Here is a 17,583-nt window from a genome sequence, read left to right on the forward strand (position 1 = left end):
CTTCCAGACTCATATTAAACATCTCCAATCCACTGCTCAAGAAAATAAAGGGAACACTAAAATAACAACATCCTAGATCTGAATGAATGAAATATTCTTATTAAATACTTTTTCTTTACATAGTTGATTGTGCTGACAACAAAATCACACAAAAATATCAAGAAATCAAATTATCAAAATAAAATCAAATCAAATCAAGTTTATTATATAGCCCTTCGTACATCAGCTAATATCTCGAAGTGCTGTACAGAAACCCAGCCTAAAACCCCAAACAGCAAGCAAGCAGGTGTAGAAGCACGGTGGCTAGGGAAAAACTCCCTAGAAAGGCCAAAACCTAGGAAGAAACCTAGAGAGGAACCAGGCTATGAGGGTGGCCAGTCCTCTTCTGGCTGTGCCGGGTGGAGATTAAACAGAACTATATGTGAACTATATAACAGAACTATGTGCATCTTTACCGTGAATACAGTCTCCACGAAAGTGGAGTCTCCACAAAAGTTCACTACCTTTGAACTTCAATTGCACTACAGCGCTGAACTTTTCAAGAGATGTATTGAATTGAGCCCTTAATCTGTTTTTCTTCTCATGATATACACAACCTGTAGCAACCTGTGGACTGTTTAATTACAAGCAAATTTGTAGAATGCCCAAAAGTGTATAAGATAGTTCATCTTATTTGTGCACTGAAAACTGTTGTTAGGATTCACTGGACATCATAGTTCTATGTCCTCTGTAAACATGCAATGTTCTCAATGTTTGTTCAAACTGTTCAGTTGGAAACTTGTTCAGTTGGAAACTTGTTCATATCTCAAGAACCAATATAAAAGAGGACTCCCATCTTTGGGTACACTGGATGGATATACATTTGGGATTACTGTCCAATGGCCGAATTTCCAATTGCCGGTGGCACAAGCAGAGTAAGATGACTTGGGAAATTCCTTAACAAAAACTACAATTCCACTTTCACTATCGCCAGGTTCCTGAAAGGCAGATTAGCTAAAATGGTACATTCTCTTCCTACTTGCCAAAAATGGATTCCCCAGTAACCAGGACAACAAAACAGCACAGAAAAATGAATAAATAACCCCCAAACGTATTAAAACACCGCTAAACCTTTACATGAACTAAAATGCATGGAAAACTAAATTCACACTATAAAAGGACCAAATTACATAAAATCTATAGTTATCTATTCGGACACATTTCATCAAATAAGACAAAGATGCAGCAGTTTAGATACATAATAAACCAGTAACAGAGAGGAGAGGGGTAAAAGAGATGGGATGGTGAGGGAGAGGGGTTGACATCTTTGTCCCTTGGTTAAGGATATGTTCCTCCTCTGTGAGACCGGAGGTGAGCCATGTCACTATATTGACCCGTCATCGTCCTGGTCAGCTTCTCCTCATCCCCAGTTTCTGGTGACTCAGCCTGGCATAACTCACCGCATCGCCCTTTTTGCCCAGGGAGGCGAGACCAAAGAGGACTCCCGTAGCGAAGGCAATGGCATTCAAACAACGTGTTGATGGAGAAGCTCAGGAAATGGAAACAGTGCCATCCCGCAGTAGAAGAAGGCTTTCTGCCATGCTTGAATTTGTCAGCTCTAGCTGCCACTGCGTTTGCAAACTCAATGAACTGGCAGCAGAATGGGACTTCACACAGGAACAGCACAAAGGCATTCAACACCATCCATACTCCAGCAGCATGTTTAAAGGGTTGACAGTGACACCACATCCACACTCCTGAGATGGCACATGATACTCCGCCCAGAACCCCAACGATTTACAGAGCCATCGTACCACCATGTCATACCATCATCGTCGGTGACAGGTTTCGGAGCTGCCGCCTCGTCATGTTCATTTTACCCAGTAAATGGTTCAGCGACTCGCCTCAGTCAATTTAACAATAGCCACTACCGGCTGTTGCTCACTTGGACAACGAAAACTAGAGTTAGTTAGCCAACGTCAATGGTCTTTGTGATAGTGAAGAAATACGGAGATTTGTGTTTAATGATAGCTTTGATCCGGTCTATACTTTAGCTAGCTAAATAACAAACACGGTTATCAACGGAGCATTTTTTGTTGTCAAGATAGCTGACAGCTAACATTAGCTATGAGCTAGTTAACTCTGCTGTCCCTGTCGCCAAAGCAAAGTCTGGCTTCTGTCACACCGCTAACCTCCACTAACAAAGTTGGAACTTACTAAACAATTTTTTCAAATTAGGCAGCTAGAGCTACCACTATTCAATTACACCATTCACAAATTATCGTTTTAACGACCTCCATCAACCCATGGAGGTCTGGATTTGGAGTCACACTCAAAATTAAAGTGGAAAACCACACTACAGGCTGATCCAACTTTGATGTAATGTCCTTAAAACAAGTCAAAATGAGGCTCAGTTGTGTGTGTGGCCTCCACGTGCCTGTATGACCTCCCTACAACGCCTGGGCATGCTCCTGATGAGGTGGCGGATGGTCTCCTGAGGATCTCCTCCCAGACCTGACTAAGCATCCGCCAACTCCTGGACAGTCTGTGGTGCAACGTGGCGTTGGTGGATGGAGCGAGACATGATGTCCCAGATGTGCTCAATTGGATTCAGGTCTGGGAACGGGCGGGCCAGTCCATAGCATCAATGCCTTCCTCTTGCAGGAACTGCTGACACACTCCAGCCACATGAAGTCTAGCATTGTCTTGCATTAGGAGGAACCCAGGGCCAACCCACCAGCATATGGTCTCACAAGGGGTCTGAGGATCTCATCTCGGTACCTAATGGCAGTCAGGCTACCTCTGGCGAGCACATGGAGGGCTGTGCGGCCCCCCAAAGAAATGCCACCCCACACCATGACTGACCCACCGCCAAACCGGTCATGCTGGCGGATGTTGCAGGCAGCAGAACGTTCTCCACGGCGTCTCCAGACTCTGTCACGTCTGTCACGTGCTCAGTGTGAACCTGCTTTCACTGTGAAGAGCCCAGGACCCCAGTGGCGAATTTGCAAATCTTGGTGTTCTCTGGCAAATGCCAAACGTCCTGCACGGTGTTGGCTGTAAGCACAACCCCCACCTGTGGACGTCGGCCCTCATACCACCCTCATGGAGTCTGTTTCTGACCGTTTGAGCAGACACCATGCACATTTGTGGCCTGCTGGAGGTCATTTGCAGGGCCTGGCAGTGCTCCTCCTGCTCCTCCTTGCACAAAGGCGGAGGTAGCGGTCCTGCTGCTGGGTTGTTGCCCTCCTACGGCCTCCTCACGTCTCCTGATGTACTGGCCTGTCCCTTGTAGCACCTCCATGCTCTGGACACTACGCTGACAGACACAGCAAACCTTCTTGCCACAGCTCGCATTGATGTGCATCCTGGATGAGCTGCACTATCTGAGCCACTTGTGTGGGTTGTAGACTCCGTCTCATGCTACCACTAGAGTGAGAGCACCGCCAGCATTCAAAAGTGACCAAAACATCAGCCAGGAAGCATAGGAACTGAGAAGTGGTCTGTGGTCACCACCTGCAGACCACTCCTTTATTGGGGTGTCTTGCTAATTGCCTATAATTTCCACCTGTTGTCTATTCCATTTGCACAACAGCATGTGAAATTTATTGTCAATCAGTGTTGCTTCCTAAGTGGACAGTTTGATTTCACAGAAGTGTGATTGACTTGGAGTTACATTGTGTTGTTTAAGTGTTCCCTTTATTTTTTTGAGCAGTATATTTCGCAACAAATCCTCCTTCACTCACGCCGCCAAACTTACCCTAGTAAAACTGACTATCCTACCGATCCTCGACTTCGGCGAAGTCATCTACAAAATAGCTTCCGACACTCTACTCAGCAAACTGGATGCAGTCTATCACAGTGCCATTCGTTTTGTTACCAATTCACCTTATACCACCCACCACTGCGACCTGTATGCTCTAGTCGGCTGGCCCTCGCTACATATTCGTCGCAAGACCCACTGGCTCCAGGTCATCTATAAGTCTATGCTAGGTAAAGCTCCGCCTTATCTCAGTTCACTGGTCATGACAACAACACCCACCCGTAGCACACGTTCCAGCTGGTATATCTCACTGGTCATCCCCAAAGCCAACACCTCTTTGGCCGCCTTTCCTTCCAGTTCTCTGCTGCCAGTGACTGGAACGAATTGCAAAAATCGCTAAAGTTGGAGACTTTTATTTCCCTCACCAACTTTAAACATCAACTATCTGAGCAGCTAACCGATCGCTGCAGCTGTACATAGTCCATCTGTAAATAGCCCACCCAATCTACCTACCTCATCCCCACACTGTTTTAATTTGATTTACTTTTCTGCTCATTTGCAAACCAGTATCTCTACTTGCACATCATCATCTGCTCATTTATCACTCCAGTGTTAATCTGCTAAATTGTAATTATTCCCTCCTATGGCCTATTTATTGCCTACCTCCTCATGCCTTTTGCACACACTGTATATAGACTTTCTTTTTTCTACTGTGTCATTGACTTGTTTATTGTTTACTCCATGTGTAACTCTGTGTTGTTGTCTGTGTCACACTGCTTTGCTTTATCTTGGCCAGGTCGCAGTTGCAAATGAGAACTTGTTCTCAACTAGCCTACCTGGTTAAATAAAGGTGAAATATATATATATATATATTTTTTTTTACTCAATGACCAAAAGTTCCCTCTTTGGCCTCATGGGTGGAATGTTATTAATATTTTTCATTGTTTTATAGTTAATAATGTTTTTGTTTTTTTTATCTGGTGCTTCTATGTCAAACAGTTTTGTTATATTTCAGTCTTCTGTGATGTATATAAAGTGTAATATTGAGATTGCAAACTCAAAATTGAATAAATTATATCTGAAATGGTACAGGTGTCTTCTTTTTGTTTTGCCCATAAATATGTGTGTGAGGTGTATACTTTTGTTTCAAAGTAGATTTGTTTAGGACTACGGAGAATCACTTAGTGTGATCCTGATTTAGCCCACTGCAGTAAAAGGTTAACAACAGACTTTCAGCATGCTTATGGAGGGCACTCAACATGTACTGCACTGACACAAATGACTGATGATTGGCTGAAAGAAATTGATAATAAGAAGATTTGTGGGAGCTGTATTGTTAGACTTTAGTGCAGCCTTTGATATTATTGACCATAATCTGTTATTGGAAAAGTGTATGTGTTATGGCTTTACATCCTCTATTATATCATGGATTGACAGTTATCTATCCAATAGAACACATAGGGTCTTATTTAATGGAAGCTTCTCTAATGTAAAACATGTAAAGTGTGTTATTCCGCAAGGCAGCTGTCTTGGTCCTTTTCTGTTCTCTATTTTTACTAATGATCTACCACTAGCCTTTAACAAAGCCTGTGTGTCTATGTATGCTGAGGATTCAACATTATACGCGTCAGCAAACACAGCTAGTGAACTCACTGCAACCCCCCCAAAAAAGAGTTGCAGTCAGTTTTGGAATAGATGGCTACTAATAAACTTGTCCTGAACATACTGTATCTCAAACTAAAAGCTTTGTATTTGGTAAAAATCAGTCCCTAAGTTCTAGACCTCAGCTGAATCTGGTAATGACTGATGTGGCTGTTGAGCAAGTTAGGGAAATTGCACTTCTTGGTGTCACTGTTACAAATGCTCTGCCGGTGACAGTTATCAGCACCTCACAACCCTAAGCTTCACACTCCACACCCCATCCTCCACGACTGGAGCCTAAGAGTCTAAAGAGTACCATAAACTTGCCTCTCAAACTCTCCCTAACCTGTGTGACCTGTAACCTGATAGGCTGCTAGGGAGGTTGCTAGGGAGCCAGACATCTGTCCATTCTCTTGACTCTGCACAATATTTGCAGTCTCCATCAAGCAGTGACAGAGAGCAACATATCTGTCGCTGCCCATCAACAACTGGACTCACTCATATCTCTGTGCTTGTGGAATGGTGTGCATGCCCAAAGTGAGTTGTGAGACATTTTTTGTATGTTGCCCCTCTGCAGGGGAAACATACACTGCAGGTGGCATATGCAATCTATACAGTCCTTTGCCATTTATTACTGCTATATTGTGTAAGATTGTGTATCTGTGCATTTGTGCCTTGGTGTATTAATTTGGCATGTGTGTATTTATTGCCTCTGTTTCCGTCCATTACAGAACTGCTACCTTTCTACTACCTTTCCCATTTTTCACCCCTATGTACATCCCATGTTCATCTTCCTCAGTGTATTGAAATAAAGTTCCTGTGTGTTAACTCTTGGGCTGCTTTATTCCCCGGGGGCGGTGTCAGTGAATCACAAACCAGTCAAATACATTACCTAGAGCCGGGTTTCTCTCTTTCAGTCACCTTACACTGTCAATTGTCATGGTCAAGGCATATTAATTCAATTGGTGTAAAGATGGGGAGAGTTCTGTCTGTGATAAAGAGATACTCAGCATTCTAATCACAGTYGACCAAGTCCTGCAGGCTCTAGTTTTATATAATCTTGACTCTTGCCCGGTGATATGGTCAAGTGCTGCAAAGAAGGACCTAGAAAAGCTGCAGCTGGCCCAGAACAGAGCAACACTTCGTGCCCTTCAATGTACACAGCAGGCTAATGTCAACAGAATGCATGTCAGTCTCTCTTGGCTGAAAGTAGAGGAGAGATTGACTGCATTAATTATTTTTGTTGTTGTGAGAAAATGTAATGGGTTGAAAATTAAAAATTGTCTGTATAATCAACTTACATATAGCCCTGACAGATATACTTACCCCACCAGACATGCATTCAGGGGTATTATATAGAGCTGTGATTGCATGCAACTCCCTTCCATCTCACATAGTGCAAATGAACAACAATCCTGGTTTCAAAAACAAATAAAGCAACACCTCACGGTACAACGGCTCTCTCCCATGTGAGCAAATTTTTGTTTGTATGTACTGACATGTGTAACTGATAGATGCACACACACACATACACACACACACACACACACACACACACACACAGTAAACACATTATTATTCTTTAATTGTATTATTTAAATTGATTTAAAATTGTCTTTAGTTGTATTATTATACATTTTTATATGTAAATCTGTAATGTCTATGTTAATGTTTTAAATGTATGTAAATTGTAAAGTATTTTTGTCTGTAATSTATTTTTGTTATGTGTTGGAACCCAAAAAGACTAACTGTCGGCTAATGGGGATCCTAATAAAAATCATAAAAATCAAAAATCACTTCAATTGTAGGCCTTTGAGAGGCTCTGGTGACAGAATCCAATGTTATTCAATTGAAGCCACATGATTCATTGCTGTTATTGTGCAGATGGTCTTTGCTATACGTACAGTATCTGAGTGAAGAATTTCATCATAGAACACACTAGTTAGGCTCATCCTGTGAGACACCTATAGTGCTTCCCTGTCTCCGCCATGGGACTGAATCACCACAGTGTTACATAACTTCTTCACCCCCTGAGACAACCTATTAATTAATAAGAACCTGCTAAGAGGCCCCATACTTCTTCCTCTCCCTGGATTCCCATGCAGGAAATCAATATTATGTAATTTTAGCTGACAATATATCTCCCTTTTATTATATCCCAACCCTCAGTGAGTCAGAGGCTTACAGTACACAGTGCTGAGTTAAAACAGCTGAAACTGTCAGAAGATTATGAAACACTTCCTGTCTTTTCACTTCCTGCTTTTGAACATAGATGCCAGCAACATTCTGAGCTGGTTGGGGAGTAGGCCTATGGATTGTATACCTACTCACATTGTCACTTCCCTGTGACAATGTGGCAGGCAGATGATATTCTGCTGTTAGAGAAGTTTGGGATTGAATTCAAATAAAGAGCCTGTCTCAAGAGGGCTTACGTCCTGGAAGGGAAGTCATTTTTTTGAGCTCAGTACAGCAGCAAGGCAAGCTCCACTTCCTCAGTCCTTTGATTCAAGTTAGCTCTAGATTTGTGATCTGCCTCCAGTGAGATAAAGCTAAGCCCGTCGTTGAGGCTTCAATCATGGAACAGCCACTATGCTGAAATGAGATGCCTCACCAGAGGTATAAAGTATACTGTACATTTCAGTTTTGCCATGCCTTTTCTTGGAGAACGTTTTGTGTTACTATTCAATGCTCTGTTGGCTCATGTCTGTCTCTAGACTAGACCATGAATGGGTGCAGAGGGCTTGGGTAGGCTACATGACAATATATTGCAGCAGCTGTGATTGATGGCAATGCCTCAAAGGCAATGTCTTATAAACATGGTAAGCCCACTGAGTTGCTAAGCTGTGGTGGTTTGGCAGGTTTTCATGGAAATTCTAAAAGCAACATTATGACTAATTTGATGGCTTTCGAAAAAGTAATCTAACACGGGGGCACACAGACATAAATCTGTTCCCTAGCACTCACAAACTAGAGCACTTCCAGCCATTGTGTTTTTATACCCATATAATGTCATTAAGAAATAAGAGAATAATGGCTTTACTTTTCAACAAGTTTATTGATGTGATATCATTCCGTTMCGGACAATGCTTCCCAAAACTTACTGACACTTCAATACCTGTTCTAATGTTTGCCTAATAATATTTTTTGCTTGTGTTTGACGATTGGCCTAACAGATTTCAAACAGATGAAAAAAGGCTGGAAAATTGCTTCTGTAATTCAAGGTAACCTTTATCATGTCAATCCGGTACTAATCTATTTTTCCCTACAAGGGAAAACAAATAAGCATCTGTTTTATTTAATGGCACAGATTACACTGAGCAGCCTAGTGGTTTTTATCACCGTTCATTTGCCCGAGGTATAATTCATTGTGCCGTAAGACAGATTTCTTGAGTAGCACTTCGGTAAACACAATAATGCTTGGTCAAACAAAATATATTTTTTACTCATGTTATCTACTCAATGTACATGCACATAACACTTACGTTTTCCATCAAATACAAGCATTCAATCTAATTCAACCTGTTATTGATAGACTTGGTTCATTATTTTGACCTGATTTTGTTTTGTTCTGAAAAGAATCTCATTCCAACATACTTCAATATGATCACTTTGCACCAACATGACTAACTAATCATCAACATCAACATAAATATAACCTAGATATCACAAATCATTGATAGATAAAGTTACACAATTATACAAAAATACCATTAGTTGACAACTCAATCTCAACCCAAACTGAATGTCTATCTGACGTCTTTACCCTGTGGGGAAGGACCACTCTATGTCCTTGTAGCATTAGCTGTGAAGAGTGATTCTTTTCAATCCTCTTCATGCCAGCTGTCCTCTGCTCTATCAGCCTCACCATATAATCAAATAGTATAACACACTCTGCCAACAGAACGTGTTTAGCAATTTTCACAAGGAACCCACACTGTGCTGCTCGAGGTGTTAGTTGGGTTTCATGATAATGGTTGTACCCTCTGGCTGTTGATGCTCCAGCTGCGTTGTCCTCTGGCAGTGTTAGTTTCTCTGGGGGAGCTCAAATGAATAATGAGAATGTGGCAAAGGGAAGCTCACTAATTTGACTGCACTGGGTTGTTGCTTTGAGAGACATGGAGAGTCTGGAAATGATTGTGCTGTGGGCTTTGTAGAGCTAATCAACCAGYACGAAAATGTTTAAGTACACACTAAATTGTGTATAAAAATATGAACTAATTCAAATCAAATCAAATTGTATTAGTCACATGTGCCGAATACAACAGGTGTAGTAGACCTTACAGTGAAATGCTTACGAGCCCCTAACCGACAGTGCAGTTTCAAAGAATACAGAAAAGAATGAGAGATAAAAGTAACAAGTAATTAAAGAGGAGCAGTAAAAAAAATTACATATACAGGGGGGTGCAGGTACAGAGTCAATGTGTGGGGGCACCGGTTAGTTGAGGTAGTATGTACATGTAGGTAGAKTTAAGTGACTTTATCATAGTTGACAACAGAGAGCGGCAGTGGTGTGGAAATGCACAATAAAGTTTAAGCAAAGGAAATGTGTATCATGGTGAAGTGTATCTGTTCAAATGTATTGTAAAACTATATTTGTCAGTTTAATCAAGTGTCAGGTTGACTTGAGAGATATTTGTAATGGATTAGAGATTTAACCTAACCTTCATGTCCCTTATCCAGTATTTCTACATGTTACCTGCAGAGGAAAATATTATTCCCACCAAGCCATGGATTTGGAATATCAGCACAACTCCCTGTCATTATCTTCTATAAAGCTGAGCACAAGCCCAGATGGTACACTTTGAATGCTTTACCCCGTATAATGCAGATAAAATGCACACAGATGTCTGCCCGTCATTTGCCCCACGTGGCCTCTCCAGCATTCAGTCCAGAGCGAATAGCCAATTTCATCTCGACCAGAGAACCTCTTAGAAATCGTTCATGAGACAAGACTTGATGTTCCCTAACACTGTGCATCAGCCAGGCACAGCTCCACAGAGACAGCTGCTGTATTAGATCCTGTACAGAGCTATTTGATATGGTTGAAAATCCACTGTTTAGGATCTACATTACCAATGGCGAATATAAAAATCTCATAGGGTTTCTGGACTTACCAGGACAGTCATTTCACAGGCTAAACCCCTGCCATCATCTCTATGATACTCCTGCTGGAATTGTCTCCCTCCTGACTGTCACAGGCCAGATAGCAATTGAGAGCAGTTGGTGCATCAACATCAACAGAGCTGTAATCTCTGCCAGTTCGATCTAGGAATACTGGCAGGCCCACTGGAAGTCAGTTGAACAGATGAAAAAGAATGAGGAAGGTTAGTGAGCCAGAGATAGACAGCGATTGTCTCCCTACAGAGCCTAGCTGGGTGTGAGAGACAGGTGACAGTAGGAGCTACAACCAATAGAACCTCAGTCAGCGTGGACATGCCTTAACACGACTGGTCAGTCATCTGATTTAATATAGTGGCAACAGTGTATTATCATTACTAACTTACACACTCTCTCTCACACACAAACACACTCACTATTTACTTGCAATTACAAAATGTGCTACAAACAGACAATCCTTAATATGTGATATTTTGGTCATTAAAAAGTCATTTTTAGCCAACCTACCATTGCTAATCAGTGTCTGGGCCTCTGTAATTCCACATTGATTTTTGCTCTGCAACACTGCACACCATACAAAAGAGACAGTTACTTCTCTCCTGACAAAAAAAATCACAGGTTTTGAACCTCCTTTGTGGGTATGACTGCTTTGTGAGACACAAAAGAGATACAAGAATGGTGCAGAAAATAGATTGAGAGCAGAAAGAACCCTTCACAAAGAATAGTCAAGATTTACTTTGGATGGAAACCCAATTCCATTTTGCTTATCTTTGACAAATCAAAAAAGGAAAAGATCACAAGTAACATAACAATATATTTACTTAATCATAGGCGTGTCAAGCAGCTTGATATTTTCAACCTGACATGCCTGTTGCTGATCTAAGAGAGGTTCTAATCGTAGTTAAGATGAAGAGGCAACTCCAGGTATGAGGAGGCTGTCAAAAGGTATTATAAACGTGCCTTGATTTCTACTTAAAGACCGCCTCCAGCAATTGGTTTTACTTTGACTGTTGGAAAACTATATTCCAAGTAGAAATACAGTAACATACACACACTAAAGGGTAAACAAATATGTTTTGAGCAAATTAGTGTTTTTAGACATAACTGGGGTAGGGTAGGCCATTCAAGGAGTCGGTCTAAAAAAAAGCAATCAAAGAGGCAAACAACAGTACAGGGACAAAGTGGAGAAGCAATTCAATGGCTCAGACACGAGACGTACTGTATGTGGTCGGGATTCCAGTCAATCACGGATTATAAAGGTGAAAGCTAAACACCTTCGTCTGCTTCGAGGAAAACAACATCGAGCCGCCCCCTCCGCACACGAGGACTGTGTGCTCTCGTTCTCCGTGGCTGACGTGAGTAAGTCATTTAAGCGTGTTAACCCTGACAAGGCTGTCAGCCCAGACGGCATCCCAAGCCTCATCCTCAGAGCATGTGCAGACCAGCTGGCTGGAGTGTTTATGGACATATTCATTCGCTCCATATCTCATATGTACAGTATGTAAATTGTAAAGTATTTTATCTGTAATGTTTTTTTTCGTTATATGTCGGACCCCAGTAAGACTAGTTGTTGCCATTGATATCGGCTAATGGGGATTATAATAAATCAAATCAATCAAAAACAGTCTGGTGTCCCCATTTGCTTCAAGATGTCCACCATTGTTCCTGTACCCAAGAAAGCGAAGGTAACTGAACTAAATGACTGTCGCCCCGTAGCACTCACTTCTGTCATCATGTTGTGCTTTGAGATGCTAGTTAAGGACCATATTACCTCCACCTTACCTGACAACCTAGGCCCACTACAATTTGCATACCGCCCCAACAGATCCAGTGACGACACAATCCCCATCGCACTGCACACTGCCCTATCCCAACTGGACAAGATAAATACTTATGGAAGAATGCTGTTCATTGACTACAGCTCAGCCTTCAACACCATAATGTCCTCCAAGCGCATCACTCAGCTCAGGGCCCTGGGTCTGAACCCCTCCCTGTACAACTGGGTTCTGCACTTCCTGACGGGCCGACCACAAGTGGTGAAGGTGGGCAAGAACACCTCAACACGGACACCCCACAGGGCTGTGTGCTCAGGCCCCTCCTGTACTCCCTGTTCACCCATGACTGTGTGGCCACGCACATCTCTAACTGTATTATCAAGTTTGCTAACAACACAACAGTGTTAGGTCTGATTACCAACAATGATGAGACAGCCTACACTGAGGAGCTGAGAGACCTGGAGGACTGGTGCCAGGATAATAACCTCTTCCTCAACGTCAACAAAAAAAAGAAGGAGCTGATCGTTGACTACAGGAGACAGCAGAGAGAGCCCACCCCCATCCACATCAGCGAGGTCGCAGTGGAGAGGGTCAAAAGCTTCATGTTCCTCAGTGTGCACATCACTGACAACCTGAAACGGTCCCTTCACTCCGACAGTGTGGTGAATAAGGCGCAACAGTGAATATTCAACCTTCAGGGACTGAAGAAATTTGACATGGCCCCTAAGACCCTCACAAACTCCTACAGATGTTCCATTGAGTGCATCCTTTCGGGCTGGTACGGCAATTGCACTGTTCTGCAACCGCACTGTTCTGCAACCGCAGAACTCTACAGAGATTGGTGCAGCCAGCCCAACGCATCATCGTGGGCACACTGCCTGCTCTACAGCACCCATTATCAAAGGAAGGCCCAGAAGATGATCAAGGACCTCAGCCACCCGAGCCACGAGCTGTTCACCCTGCCACCATCTACAAGGAGGAGACAGTACATGTGTATACATATACTCTATTCTCGTGGCTTATCCTGTAAGGACCAACACTGGAGATGAGAAGCAGGTACGGGGAGTCAACATTTAAGTTTTAATGGACATAGAACAGGACAGGAACAGCGTTAGCACCGGGTAACATAAGGACATATGACAATTAATGCAGCAGCGGGGAACAGAGCTGGGAAACTGACAAATATAGGGGAGGTAATAAAACAGGTGATTGAGAGGTGAGTCCAATAATTCGCTGATGCGCTTGACGGGGGAAGGTAGGTGTGCGTAATGATGGTGGCAGGAGTGCGTAATGCTGGGGAGCCTGGCGCCTTCGAGCACCAGGGAAGGGGAGTGGGAGCAGGCATGACACATCCTATATAACTACTGCTGTACACACCTTTTCTATTCATATACTATCAGCCAGTTAGGGCGTATAAGCCCGATGAACCGGCGTGGGAGGTGTGGGAGCCTGACGAACAGGCTGAGGCGTGGGAGTCTGACGACCCGGTTGAGACGTGACAGCCTGAGGATCCCGCTGAACCATGGGAGCTTGATGAGCCGGCTGAAGCGTAGACGCCTGGCAAGCTAGCTGGTGTAAAACCCTGGCGATCCAGCTGAGGCCTGACGTGGGATGGGCGCCTGCCGAGCCAACCTGGACAAGAAAACCTCTCGAGCCAGCTAGGGCGTGGAAGCCCGACGAGCTGGCTTAGGCACCCCCGGTTCCATCGGCGGCGGCGGCCCCCAGACCCGACCAACCGGAATGCCAGCACTCCTCGATGCTTCGTTTGATGGCTGCTGCATTCTGTAAGTACCGATGGTGGAGATGAGAAGCAGGTACGGGGAGTCAACATTTCATTTGGAACAGACATAGAACAGGACAGGAACAGCGTTAGCACCGAGTAACATAAGGACATAAGACAATTAATGCAGCAGCAGGGAACAGAGCTGGGGAACTGACAAATATAGGGGAGGTAATATGAGTGATTGAGTTCAGGTGAGTCCAATAATTCACTGATGCTCTTGGGGAGCCTGGCGCCTTCGAGCACCAAGGAGGGGCAGCGGGAGCAGGCATGACACATCCTATATMACTACTGCTGTACACACCTTTTCTATTCATATACTATCCATACTGTCCATGCACCATTATATGTGTACAAAACATTAGGAACACCGGCTCTTTCCATGACATASACTGACCAGGTAAATCCAGGTGAAAGCTATGATCCCTTTTTGATGTCACCTATTAACTCTACTTCAATCTGTGTAAATGAAGTGGAGGAAACAGGTTAAAGAAGGATTTTTAAGCCTTGAGACATTTGAGACATTGTGTATGTGTGCCATTCAGAGGGTGAAGGGGCAGGACAAAATATTTAAGTGATTTAAGAGTATGGTAGTAGATGCCAGGCGCACCGGTTTGAGTGTGTTAAGAACTGCAATGCTGCTGGGTTTTTCACTCTCAACAATTYCCCGTGTGTATCAAGAATGGTCGACCACCCAAAGGACATCCAGCCAAATTGACACAACTGTGGGAAGCATTGGAGTCAACATGGGCCAACATCCCTGTGGAATGCTTTTGACACCTTGAACAGTCCATGCGCCGACGAATTGAGGCTGTTCTGAGGGCGAAAGGGGGTGCAACTCAATATTAGGAAGGTGTTCCTAGTGTTTTGTACACTCAGTGTACATATTTATTTTCTCACTCGGACATTGCTCGTTCTGATATTTCTTAATTAATAAATTTTTACTTTTGGGATTATGGGCATATTGTTTTGTATTGCTAGGTATTATTAATGCACTGATGGAGCTAGAAACACAAGCATTTCACTGCACCTGAAAATCTGTGTACACGACCAATAAACCTTGATTTGATTTGGTTTGATGGGGAATCGTGATGTCATTGGCCTCCCACCTTGCTTAACGAATAGTGGAGGAGCAATAGAGAACAAAAGAGGAAAGGCCCACCCCTCCACTTGTGCCATATCATGAGGATACCTGGAACACCTATTGAGATGTGCCTTTTGTTAAGTAAATCAGGTGATAATGAGCTGAAAAGGAGACTGTAGTAGGACTTTAAGACTCAGCAAAAAGCTTATTCCAGAGCAGCCACTTACCTGCAGAAGATTGTTACAGAGCAATAGGCTGTTACGGTTAATCTCACACAAGATGCCATGTCATCCAAAGCACAGCAAGGCATACCAAATAAGACACATCACATGTGTTTTAAAATCCCTTATTATGTTAGATTTATGTTATAAGAAACTATAGTAAAGTAAAACAAGTAGTTGCCAAATAAAATAGTAAATACTTTTCTGGTAACCACCAAGCACAACCACATTGGCAGCCAGCTAATTATACACAAACAGGGGGCGAACTGGGACCATACATCGTCCTGGGCATTTTTGACACACCAGCTCACCAGGGGCAAATGGGTCGGCCCACTAAACTACTTTGGGCCGGTGTCTGTGAAATGGAACGGCAACCCATTACCCAAATTATGATAATTCCGCACAAAAAATACAATAATATTTCTTAACAGGACCACAAACCAAAATCTCCCATGAGATGGACCGGCCCACTTGGAATTTGCCCAAACGGCCAGACCATTTCTGCAAGCAGGTGTCAAAAGAAAGACATACAAACTACTGTCAGATCAATGAACTAACCAACTCCAGTGATTACTTGCTGGAATATTAACTAAGCTTGCAAGACCTTGTTTTAATTTTGGGCACTTTTTCACTTGAATTCTATCCATGCCTCTGCCTCACTACCCACAAAGTCAGCAAGTGTTCTGACACAAAAGACTGTGGTAAGGCTCCTTGTGAAAACTCCGCATCAACTTTCTGAGAGAATTAATTGTTTTCCATGGCTAATTCGAGGGGCATTAGCATAAATTGACAGCTGGGGTGTGCCCATATGCATGTAAAGCGGTGAGTTCATTTACAGGTCGTGTGGAGTCCTAGAGATGGAGGTACAGTTAACTCACAGCGGTCAGATGAAGGAAGCGACCCTCGTCTGTATGGATGCCAGCATTGAAGTGCCACCTCAGCATCCTGGTTGACACAGGGCCTTTTCCTGTCTGTTAGCAGAATTACACCACCCCCTGGGACACAACATCAACACAGAGACAAGGTCCCTTCTGAATCTTTAATTAGGCCATGGAGAAAAATAACATGAGTTAACCACATCTCCACAAAATCAATGACACTCTGATAACTATGGACACCCAGTACATGACAATGATCTCTGGTGATATAGAGTTCTTCGGGTTGCGAGTCACCTCAGGATGCAAAATCCATACCTGTCATACTATGAGACTATCATGACTGATGTGTTATTGTGCAGTTCTGGGACAAAGACATCTGGTACAACTTCTGTGGGTATGAGGATGTGTGCCTGTGTCAGTAAATGAGTCTGTTTGAGTAGAGATAAGGTTGAGTGTTGTTGAATTTGTGCAGTGGTGCAAAAACTACCCAATTGTCATACTTAAGTAAAAGTAAAGATACCTTAATAGAAAATGACTCAAGTAAAAGTGAAAGACACCCAGTAAAATATGACTTTAGTAAAAGTCTAAAAGTATTTGGTTTTAAATATACTTAAGAATCAAAAGTAAATGTAATTGCAAAAATATACTTAAGCATCAAACGCAAAAGTACAAGTATAAATCCTTTCAAATTGCTTATATTAGGCAAACCAGACGGGACGATTATCTTGTTTTTTAAATTCACGGATATTCAGGGGCACACTCCAACACTCAGACATCATGTACAAATGAAGAATTTGTGTTTAGTGAGTCCGCCATAACAGAGGCTAGTAGTAGGGATGACCAGGGATGTTCTCTTGATAAGTACGTGAATTKGACTATTTTCTTGTCCTGCTAAGCATTCAAAATATATGAGTACTTTTGGGTGTCAGGGAAAATGTAAGGAGTAAAAAGTACATTATTTTCTTTAGGAATGTAGTGGAGTAAAAGTAAAAGTTGTCAAAAATATAAATAGTAAAGTAAAGTACAGATACCCCCAAAATTTACTTAAGTAGTATTTTAAAGTATTTTTACTTAAGTACTTTACACTACTGAATTTGTGTCTTGTCTAAGGTTTGAAGTTTCATGCAGTCTCTTTTTCCAATGAAACGAGTAGCTTTGCTATAGTGGACTGCACTCTCAAAAGGCTGCAGTATTAACCTTGAAAGAGATAACAACAATCTAGGCCTACAGAGATAGGAGGACAACAGATCACTGTTTATCTTCTGTAAAACTGGGGGTAGAGGTTCTCCATCCATAATGTTTTAGTTGTTATATTTACAGAATTTCAAGAACGTCTAAGCTACA

At 42.7% G+C, this 17,583-nt stretch overlaps 1 pseudogene; it reads right to left on the minus strand.

Moving 5' to 3' along the window:
* Positions 1 to 1,317: 1,317 nt before the first annotated feature.
* On the minus strand, positions 1,318 to 10,509 carry LOC139028536 (calcium channel flower homolog; annotated as a pseudogene).
* Positions 10,510 to 17,583: the final 7,074 nt, after the last annotated feature.

The sequence above is a fragment of the Salvelinus sp. IW2-2015 genome, linkage group LG2 (assembly GCF_002910315.2).
Source record: "Salvelinus sp. IW2-2015 linkage group LG2, ASM291031v2, whole genome shotgun sequence".
NCBI classification, from domain to species: domain Eukaryota; kingdom Metazoa; phylum Chordata; class Actinopteri; order Salmoniformes; family Salmonidae; genus Salvelinus; species Salvelinus sp. IW2-2015.